Below are 11,608 nucleotides of genomic sequence, written 5' to 3' on the forward strand. Positions count from 1 at the left end.
ATTAAAAAAAAAAAACTATTTCCATCAAAACATTGTTGATTTCACATCATAGGTACCTAAAGAAGGCAGTCCTCCTTGAACAAAATTCACGACTCCTGTAGCTCAGAGAGATTTAATTCCTTGTAAAAATAGAACTCGTTAGCTGCAATAACTACCATTTGTGCAAAGAATAAAAATAAAACGATTTTAGTGGTTAAATTTAAAACAATAGACATACTTTTTTTTTTTCCTCCTTAAAAATTCTGTTTCAAAAACCTTTACTGGCTGACAGAATTCTACCACTCTGCCTTACAAACAAAATGGCTGTGGTACTGAGTTTTTTTGGATCCTCCCACTGTGCCTCCTCCCGGCCTCCAGGAAGTGGTAAAAATCCAAAATAAATAGAGTACTAAAAGTACATTGTCCAGTCTGAACTCTGGTGAAACCTCTGGTAAGGGGGTCTTAGAAATGTGCTGCTTTTATGAGTTTTTTTTTTAATTGTTTTGAAAAGAACATCAATCACTAGAGATTTACTTGACTGTAATTTGAACTTCCTGCTTTACATATTTATAAGGTCTTTCACCTATCTTGGCAAGCTTTCAAATTAAGTGGGCTGGGAAATTTGATGCTCTGTCTCTAGTTGTGAGCTGAGTCAGGTATTTGGTGGTTCCAATTGGGCTTTTAAATAAAAATGAAGTCTGAGACTTAAAAAAAAATTAATACAAAATGAATGCAACATGATGATTGTAAATGTAAAGTCAAAAAGCCAGCAAATATCGAAATGTGTCTAATACTGCATATTTGTTAATTGAACACATTCAAAATTCTTCTCCAGCTAAACTTCTAATGAGCCAAGGATAGAGCAATGTTTAAAGGAACTGGATGAAGAAAAGGGGTGAGGAATTGCTTAGTTCTTCAGGATCCCTTTCCCCCTGTGCACATACCTGTTGGTCTGGCATCCCTTTCCCTGCCTGGCATTTAATAGGTAACATTCTTAAGGAGCGATAGCTAAGGTGACTATATAATTCATCATTTTAATCAGGACACTTGAGAGTGAAAGGGGACATATTATTAACTATATGATGATTGGAATAAACAGGGACTGTCCACGGTAAACCAGGAGGTACGGCTTACCATGCATTCATTTGCTTTTGCCAGACAGACACCTACAGTCATGGGTCCTAGGCCAATTTAGATAGAACCTAACTAGATCCCTTCTCTGGGCTATGTCTATTGTCCCTGCTCTCCTTCAACTGGAGTAGATGACGAAAGACTTGGATGCAAATATATTTAATGAACGACTGCGGTAAAGAGATTATTTTGTAATCTCATCAATAGTGACCTGATGACAGTAAAATTCTGTGATATTTATTTGATTATAGTCAGGAAAACATCCTTAAAAAGCTATCTAATGAACACAGTAGACTAACATTCTTGAGTAATTTTTAAGCACTTTTCTTTCCAATAGAAACAATTTTCTAGAGGCCATTCACTGTGTCCTTTTGTCTCTCCACGATCCTAGTCTAGTTCTTTTCTCTCCCATTCTTTCCACCACTCCTTTATATGCACACACATCCACATATATAATTATATATGTACATTCATATATACATATGTAGATGTGCATGTGTGTATATACTTTATTATCTATAAATTAGAATCTTCTAATATTTCTAATTATATATTTTCTTATGGGAGAATTTTCTTCAGAGTTTTTGAGCCAACATTCATGATACACAAGATTTGGACATCTTTTGCTTGGGCAAAGGTAAAATGTAGAGTGAGATGTTTAGAAAAAATTACTGAAAGACATAGGATAAATAATTCTCATGTTGTTTATTCAAATAGTTCTTCAGAGCTTGGAATGTGCCAGATGTGATGCTTGGTGCTACATATATATTAATGAACAAGAGACAGTTTACCATCTCCTTCAAAGAGTTCATAGTCTAGTGGGGAGACAGAAGAAAGCAAGCAAATAAATATGTAATTGTAAATTGTAAGTGCTATTAAAGACATAGAGTGCAGTCTTAGTAGCAGGGAGGGAAACACACAGATAAGGTGTTAAAAGAAATTGTTTCTAAGAAGGTGACATTGAAACTAGACTTAAAGGATGAGAAGGAGCCAAACTTGAAAAATACATGAGAAATAGCAGACCAGAAGGAGGTTACAACATGTGCTAATGCCCTGAGGCAGAATGGAGCTTGAAGTATTCCAGGAAGTAAAATGAGGCCAATGTCTGTGCAGCCTATTGAGAGAAAGGGAAAATGACATCAGATGAGGTCAGAAATTAGTCTCTGCAGAGGTTTGTAAGCTACAGAAAGGAGTTCCATATCTAAGTGAATTATATCCAGAGAGTAGAAGGTTGGAATTTGAGATTTTGGAAGTTTTAGTGACGATGAGATCCAGAGAAGCTGTGGTGAAGTGGAGGAAAAAACCTAAAGTCCATGCAAATTGTGAATTTACACAGCTGCATCACAGTGTTTTGGTATTATATTTTAAAAATCTACATTTTGCCTGCATCACTATAGCCATTGACCATGACTCAGTTCATAAATACATATGAATAAGAAACAAATATCTAAGATCATACATATTACCAGTAAAATGAAAAGGAAGAATTCAGGCAACCATTTGCCTCATTTTCTGCTTCTTTTCAAGTTTGATTTTGGTATATGTTTATTCAAAAAACCTTATATTTCTTATCAGTTGCACAAAGCTCAATTAACACATTTTTTTTTTTTTTTTTTTTTTAACAAATGAGCTAGGGGTGCCTGGGTGGCTCAGTTGGTTAAGTGTCAGACTTCAGCTCAGATCATGGTCTCATGGTTCAACCCCACGCTGGGCTCTGTGCTGACAGCTCAGAGCCTGGAGCCTACTTCAGATTCTGTGTCTCCCTCTCTCTCTGCCCCTTCCCTGCTTACACTCTGTCTCTGTCTCTCTCTCAAAAATAAATAAACATTAAACAAATGAGCCAAAGCATTATTATAAAGCTAGAATTTAACTAATACAATAGTAATAAAAAGTTATCCTTTTTGAATTTACTGTTTGTTACTGAACCAAAATGCTATGTACACTTGGGTAGAAATAAATGTGTTCGACTTCTTAGATTCCAAGACTTAGAAAATATTTAAAAGCAATGATGTGTAATTCCTCGAATGAGCTTTGATAGTAATAGGAATCTCTAAACAAATCAAATTGTGAACCAATTAGGTAATGCAGTTTTTAAGACCTTTACCTCTTAAAACTGTGAGGTGAAGGAAAACATGGTTTGGAATTCAGAGTTTTAAACCATAGTAGTCCCCCTTATCCACAGTTTTGCTTTTTGCAGTTTCAGTTACCCATGGCCAACCCTCCACAGGAACCAGATGATCCTCCTCCTGACGAGTTGTAAGAAGGTCAATAGTTGGCTGATGCTCTGTCACAATGCCGGCATCATGCCCCTCACTTCATCTCATGATGTAGCATTTTATCAGCTCACATCACCACAACAAGAAGGGTGAGTACAGTAGAGTAAGATGTTTTGAGAGAGACACAAAATTCGCATAACTTTTATTATAGTATATTGTTATAATTTTACTATTAGTTATTGTCAATCTCTTACTGTACCTAAATTACAAATTAGATTTTATCAAAGGTATTTATGTGTAGGAAAAAAACAGTATACATAGGGTTTGGTACTGTTTGAGGTTTTGGGCATCCCTTACGGGTCTTGGAATGTATCGCCCATGGATGAGAGGGAACTACCATAATTTTAAAGCAGTAATATGATGCAGCATTCCATAACCAAATATAATAATAAAATATATGACCAATCACACTAAATGGGGGTAAATAAAGACTATAAGTAGCCCCATATAAGTCAAGTCAGCTTTTGTCACCAAACAGATACTGCAACTTGCAAAAAAGTTTTTAGTTTTCAAATTTTGGGAATTCATAATTGTGGTTAAGAGACTGTGCATCTGAAGATGCTAGTCCATTCAGTTTCTTAAAAAAAAAATCATTCTTAGTTTAAATCAAAGCTCATAATCCAAATGCTCATGAAAAGAGTTACAATTTGGAAATGGCCAAACTTCCATTTGTGGACCATAATGAATTAATGTGCACCATGTTATCAAATTTCTTTAGTTATTTGTGTGGTCTTAAACAAATTCTTTTAATTTTACCCTTTAATATTTTTCCTGTATTTTCCTTCTTAAGAATAGTGAAATGTTATGATTCTTTTCTAGGAAACATATTTTGAAGCAGTACCTCACCAGTCTTTTCCAAATGTTTTAATTTTATATCTGTGGCAGAGATTATAGGAGTTTTACTTCAGAACTCATTACCCATTGTGGGATGATTTTAGATTGCATGTATCTAAGCACAGTGGCATTTTCAAGAAAGGTCATTCATGGGAGGAGTTTGTGACCATTGGTGTGGCTGGGACTGTTGGCTAGCCAGTATCCAGCCCCTCTTTCTTTCTTACTAATAAAGAAAGAAAGATTCAAATTTTGTTTTGGGTTTGCTACCCCCCAAACTATTTGCCACACAGTTTTAAACAGTGAGATTTAGGCAGAAGTGATTTGGTGGAGTTTCTGAGAAAACATTGATAGGGGCCTGACTCAGCAGGCAGGGCCCTTTGCTCTTCACCTTCACCTTTCTTCCTGCTTGGAATGTGGTCACCACACCTAGGTGGAGTCAGGAGCTCTGTGACAGCCAAGAGGATGGCTCATGGCTAGGGGTAGCTGCATAGAAGGAAGAACATTAGGTTCTGTGGAGCCTTCATTCCATCTGGATTTTCTTTTTTCACATAAGGGAAATAGAAAACCACTAATTTGTCTAAAAGCACTGTTTTATGGGGTCTCTTCTTCATAACTAATGCATTTTCTAGTACAATCAGTGTGAGTTATCTTCAAATTATTTTCTCTGTTAAAATCAGTTACTTTTTAATTGCTGTATAATTCTAGGCTGAGAAGGGGACTTTATAATCTGGGTTTTGGTTACATTTGGTTACATAGATATAAGATATGCATATTTGTATGTATATATGTATGTCATATGTGTACACTTATATGCAAAAATTCTTGAGCTATACTTTGATTAGTACATTAAATCTATTATATTGTATGCATGTTATTTCTTAATAAAAGAAAGCTATTTTAATTATTACAGAGTGATGGGATCTGATAATTTGCAATAGACATGGTGAGGAACAAGATGAAAGATATAATTCTTTAAAAAATATTCAATAACCTCTGTTCTAAGTGCCTAAGACAACTACTCATTTCTCTTATTAAAAAATGGTTCTCCTATATTTATGTTTTCCTTTAATCATGTTGCTGGCAAGTATTCTAGAACTGCATATTCCAACACTATTCACTCTCTCAACATTCTTTTTCTTATATTCTTGACAGCTATATGCATGCCTCCACCAGCAGCAGCCATTTTCATCCTCTGAACCCTAAATCTTGGGTGACCTCAGCTGTTACTCAAATGTCTCATTCCTCTATGGCTTATCAGAATTCAAGACTCTGTGGTAACTGACCTGTTATGGACCTGTGGACACGAAATAGTTAAAACAGTAAACCTAGACCCTAGCTTGGAGTTTTCTTGTATTGTAGTATGCTATGGGAAGTATCATAGTAAAAATATGACAAAGAGGAATTTTTCTTCTAGTATTCAATATGAAACTTATTCTTTGTGCTATTAAAAAAAATAGAACATATTTCCCTCCATGACCCCCACCACTCCCACCTGCAAATTGGTGATGAAAAAAATCGTATACTGACAGAGACTATCCTGTTTAAAATTTAACCCCTGTGTAGATTTGAGGTCAAAGAGGAATTGGAATAACCACAGCAACAGAAGCACGTTTGGTAAAGACTCTTGCTTAAAGTATGAGATTGAATAATTATAGAAAAAGAGATGAAAATTTTCTGTGAGAAATCATTAAAGCTTCCATACAAGAAAGATCATTTACTGTTATAGAACATGAATTATTATTGGGAAGAAAACGTCAGTAAATAATTCAGGCCTGGGATGACAAAGGAAGAAGAGTTTAACAGGATCAAATTGTAAATAATTTCCCTAGCTATATCTAGCTAAATCTAGCTAAGGCTTCTTATAATTCCTTAGGGTGGGGGGAATGGGGGTTGATTTTAATGAAGGAATCTGCATAGGTGGTTACTGTATTTTAATATTTAGGTCAGTTATTTGTAATGAATTTGTTCTGCATTAAAAGAACACTTTAGGCATTGTTATAAGTTAGAATTTGGGAATTTGAATAGCCCTCAACTGACAATTGCAGTAAAAATTCTGGTGCTCAAAGTAGGTGGTGCAAAGAAATAGCACCCCTTAAAAATGTGCTTTTACAAGACTTATTCCTGTCCGTCTTGGTTAACACCTTGCTATGGCATACAGTGGGAAGCAATGGGGGGGGGGGGGGGGGGGGGGGGGGGGGGCGGGGCTTTATCTTGCCAGTTAAGGGTAACTAATAAAAGAGAGGCAGTTCTTGCAAAGCTGAATTGCTGGTGTGATGATTCACTTTAACTTTTTGACCACTGAAAGAAGCTTTATTTTATATGTGATATAAACACATGTGTTTGTAACCAGCTGACAATTACCCAATGTCAAAGCTAGCTTTCATATTTTCTTGTTGATAAGAATAAGTAGTGGCCTAAGTGATCTTTACTCTTTTCTTACATATTATTCTCCTCTATTATATTCATTTTTCCTTCCAGATGGTGAAAAGTAATATAAACTTAATTCAAGCCACTTGGAAAATATGGAAATGTGTAATAAAGAATATAATCCTGGTTCTTTGGATCTCTTTCTAATGTCTTTCCTTGTACTTCTTTTTGTGTTGGCAAACTTTCAGAATAAAGGGTGCCAAGTCAGCGATCCCTATTATATAACTGAACAAGTGTATATATAATAGCAGTCACAAAAATAACTCAGACAGAAGTGATTACATAATTAACACAATTGCACCCTACTTTGACAAGTGGCAGAGATTTTCAAGAGGCATTAGAAAACTGTCCCCCCATTCTATAGTTCTAAATTATTTGTAAAATCACAGATAGCACAAACTCCTTTCCATGTAATAACCACATTGCTTGCTTTCTAATCATTTCCCAGGATCATTTGAGTTGAATGAATTTGGGTTACATGGGAGTGAATACTGAATAGAGGGGTAACTTTGGAGCATGAAACACTTGGAAAACAGGGAAAGATGGTCAATGAGTAAAGACGATGATAAGGGATTCCTAGGGGATGAGGGAGAAGAGGATCAGAAGGGGAGGCGGAGTATAAAATAACATGGGATGGTGTCATAGATAGGGTGACTAGGGTGACTAGATAATTTGTAGTAAAATTGAGAAATTTTCAAGAGTGAAAATGGCGCTATTAGTAACTGTACTGGTACAACAGCCTGGATTATACAGGGAAAATCAGAAAATATGGTCATTTTAGATCAACTTTTTATAAATAAGCCTACAGCCCTGGTGGCAGCCAACTGTTTGCTACCTTATTCTATATATGATAAGTTGTTGATACGACCTTCCTTATTTTCAGACTTACTATCATTTATCATTTACCTCTTATCATTTTTCACCTAGCAAAAGAAAATGCCAGATGGGTGTTATTTATCCTTACTGGGGGTTCTTTAAAGCGATTGCTTATCCAGGAGTTAGTGTAAAATGTTGATGAGGCCAAGATCAGGTTTCAGTCATCATGAGATTGAGTTAGTCACTCTATTTTAGGGTCCAGGCTTCATTCTCAGAACTGCTAGTAAAGATCCGTGCTATTGGCTCTTTATTTCATGGTAATTTTAAGCCAGACACTGGCATGCTGGACTCTTGTCTTTGCTTCTCTGTAGAGATTATTGCAACATTTTTGCTGTCCTCAAAGAAGTCTTTAATATGCAATCCTCAGTAACAGACATCTTAAAACTATTTGTATCTTCACATCAGTATGCTGTGTCCACTGTGCATATTTGGAAACCAATACATCAAACCTAAGTTTGCAAAACATAATTTGAAGAATACTTACAATAGGAAACAAGGCTAAATTCCTATCTATTTTGAACTGATCCTGAAGCAGTGCTTCTGGATCTGCTTTCACCCTGGGCCTGAACTGTTCATTGAGAACTGAGACCCTTTCGGCTTGGAATTCAAGTTGAGCATGGTCTTGGGACTTGGCTATTGCTGAAAGAATCCCGAAAGAGCCCCTTGTCAGTCTGAGGCCACTAGGGCTAGCATGTGGCACTTGGTACCATCAGAACAGGTTTATTGTAGCCAAATCTCCCTAAAGTCTCCCTCTTTTCTGATAGGACTCAGACTAGCTGGACTCGCCACCTCAAGATGCCCCAAGGAGCCCTGGGTACATGATAGAAAGAGGTGGAAACTTGGAGGAGTATAGACATTGCTTAGAGACTTTCTTCTCTTACTGGCAGGAGGTGGTGCTCAGTTCTTCCTCTCTGGCAACAGAGTGGGATAGGGTTGCACATCAAATTACAAAGAGATCATCTGGTCACCTGCTTTTTAAAGAATAGTCTCTGGTGGGATTTCTCAAACTGGTATCTCTGAGCTCTCCGTGAGTATTTAAAAATTTTTAATTTTCATTTAAACAATAATTTAAAAGTAAGAAGCATATTGTGCATCATCTGAATGACCTCCCTACGGCCAAGTGTTACTCTGCAATTTTAGTCTGTTTTTATAATTGAGTTAGCACCAAGCAATTCTACTTTAATCAGGGAACTAATGAGAAAAGAACCAAAGCAGACTTAATATGTAAATGATGTGTTTATATCAAGTAAAGGCATAATATCACTATAAGCTATATGAACAATGGTTTACAGTAATTTGGATGAAAAACAGTGATGAGGTAATGTAGTCTTGCACTACCTGGTTTTAACCTGACCAAATTCATCAAATTCACGCTACCAGTAGTTATGGGGAAAACAATTATCTTCTGTCACATCACATTAAGACCTTTAATTTAAAACTTATTGGTTTTATTGGTTGGTTTATATTCAATTTATAGATGGGTATTCTTTATAGTTACATAAGCCCTGTGAGTATAAGGAATTTATACCTAGTTGTAACTGTGTACAAGTATGGTTAAAATCATGTATTGAGAGGCCAAATTTCCTGGGTATTCATGCTACCACTGCCACATACTAGCAGAGTAATCTTGGGAATGTTACTTAACCTCTCTGTGTCCCAATTTCTTCATCTGATTTGGGATAATAAAATATCAGCTACTATTATTGTCAAGAGGAATTGAATACATGTAAATAATTAGAATAGTACCTGGAGATGCTAGATATTCCTATGGTAAAAGTAATTTAGCTCAGTAACTTAAGAGAAGATCCCAAAGTGTGAGAAGCCTGCTCTATTAGATAAAGTATATGGAATAATAAATAACATTTATATAGCACATTAAGTTTAAAAGTACTTTTTCATATACATTATTCCACTTAGTCTTCAACATCTAACCTGAAAGCTAGATAATATTTTTTATTATTTTAAAGATGAGGAGACTAAAGCTTCAAAAACACGTTTGTCATGAGCATTTGATATTTTTCTTCCCCATGGAGAATGAAGGGATATTTTGTTCAAACATTTTCCCATCTTCTTTCGGGTTGCTAGGAAGCCCAGAGCTAATTTTATACTTTAGTACACATTAGTACTTGTGAAAAGACTTACTGGTCTGAACATATATGTTATATTTTTTCTTTTCACTTGGTTTTCCATTCCAATTTATATTTTCCCTGATTCTGAAATTTTATGTATACTATTTTGTTATTTGGAATTTTTATAATCTGCCTCATATACATTTTGGAAAATTTTGAGTCATAAATAAATAAACTGACCCATGGTTACATAACTGGTAAGATTCAGATCTTGACCTCAGTTCTTTTGCCTTCGTGGAGAAGTCACATTTATGGAGCATTAGTGTGACCTGGTGATTTATATTCATTATCTCATGTAATCTGCACAATAATTAGTATGAGGTATGTTATTGCTCTCTTTATTTTCAGATGAAGACATTGAAGCTTATAAAAGTTTTAAAATTTTCCTAAAGTTAATAAATATTGTTATAATTTTTGTTCCTATAAATTGTTCTTAAACAAAAGCATGAGCTTCCTCTTCTAACTTCTGTCCCCCTGTAAGGGTTTAGGGCAAGATCTTTGTGTCAGTCTCCCTAGCCCTGTCCCCCCACTTATGGCTTTGCCAAAAACAAAACTTCCATCCCAACTACTTGCCACTTAAACAAGATGTTTATCATTTTTTAGCTAAAAAGAATATTTGCTATAATAGAAATACCATAAATACCAAGCAAAGATGGTTCCCACCTTACAGTGTCCTTAGTAAACTTTTAGGGTTACCCAGAGCATAGTGCTCTTTCTGTCACCGTTGTACACTTGCCCAGGATTCACATCTAGTTTCTAGAAAAGGCCAAAAAAAAAAAAAAAAAAAATCAGAGACTGGTGCCCCAGGGGTGAGGTAGCATGCAAATCTATGCTCCCTGATACTGGCCAACTTACCTATTTCTTTTCTTGGGTCAGTTTTATGTTTTTTATAGGGCCTGAAGATTGTCGCTCTGATTAGCTCCTATCAGCACATTTTCTGACTATTCCAAACGTGTGATAGGATTGCTTCTCTAATTGCCAGTCAGCTATTGGCTGGAGTCAGGCAAGCGGAAAGCCTGGGATTGTCTCTTGCCATTATGACCTCAACTGATGTCATAAGGGAGCACGGGAATCATTAAGTACCATCTAGAGAACAGAGTAAATGACATTTGACTTTCAGTTGCCCTTCCATCATTCTACATCAGTCTTTATAGTTTCCCAAATAGTTTCCCAAATAGTGATGGTTCCCAAACTTTAGTCATTTGATTTTCACGATTTTTGCCATATCCTCATATCACCTTTGCTATTATTTATTTAAAGTTTCTTTAATGTAATGGCATTTTTACTTAAATAAATTATTTGGAAGGAAGACTTTATATTGCCATCATTAATGGGAGAACAGTTACACTTATTATTAATAGATGATAATCTTAAAACTAAGTAAAATGAGAGTAAGACAATAGTATTAAATTCTTTCCAGACATAGGGATTGGGAATTAATAGGCCTGTCATTTATTTCTAACAATCCCATAAACTATCTCATAAACTATAAAATAGTATACGATCAATGCAACTTTTAGTGCCATCGCTTTCCTCATTTGAAAAAGCTTCAAAACCATTTACCATGTTATCTGTGAGGAAAGAGGAGAGATTTCCTATGCCAGAAAGTAAGTAGAGACTACAGGGCATTAGATTGTAAAGGAGCCAACAGAGGTTGGAAACTATAAGTATCAGCGGCATGATACAGACCTTAAACCAGAGGGTGCCAAGTTTGACAAACATCCCCTTTGGTTTAACCTAGAAAGTTTACTGAATCCTACTTTCAGATTTTGAGTAGTAAGATTAATAAAGAAAAGCAAAAACAGGGCGCAATCTTAGAATAAAGAGCTTAGAAGCTGTTCAAATGAAGGGAAGAATCACAGTAGTGGAGAAATAAAGAGGGGAAGAAAAAAGGAGAGCATATGTTCTCGGTGTTAAAAATTACACATCCTGATTCCTAAACAAAATTCTGCTTCA

At 35.7% G+C, this 11,608-nt stretch overlaps 1 long non-coding RNA gene across 1 annotated transcript; it reads right to left on the bottom strand.

Moving 5' to 3' along the window:
- Nucleotides 1-1,796: 1,796 nt before the first annotated feature.
- LOC125918686 (uncharacterized) lies at nucleotides 1,797-10,632 on the bottom strand. Its single transcript, XR_007456554.1, has 3 exons — nucleotides 10,508-10,632; nucleotides 10,316-10,408; nucleotides 1,797-2,224 (listed from the first exon to the last, which is right to left on the bottom strand). It is a non-coding gene; the product is annotated as an uncharacterized LOC125918686 (long non-coding RNA).
- Nucleotides 10,633-11,608: the final 976 nt, after the last annotated feature.

This window comes from Panthera uncia, chromosome B4, assembly GCF_023721935.1.
Source record: "Panthera uncia isolate 11264 chromosome B4, Puncia_PCG_1.0, whole genome shotgun sequence".
NCBI lineage: Eukaryota > Metazoa > Chordata > Mammalia > Carnivora > Felidae > Panthera > Panthera uncia.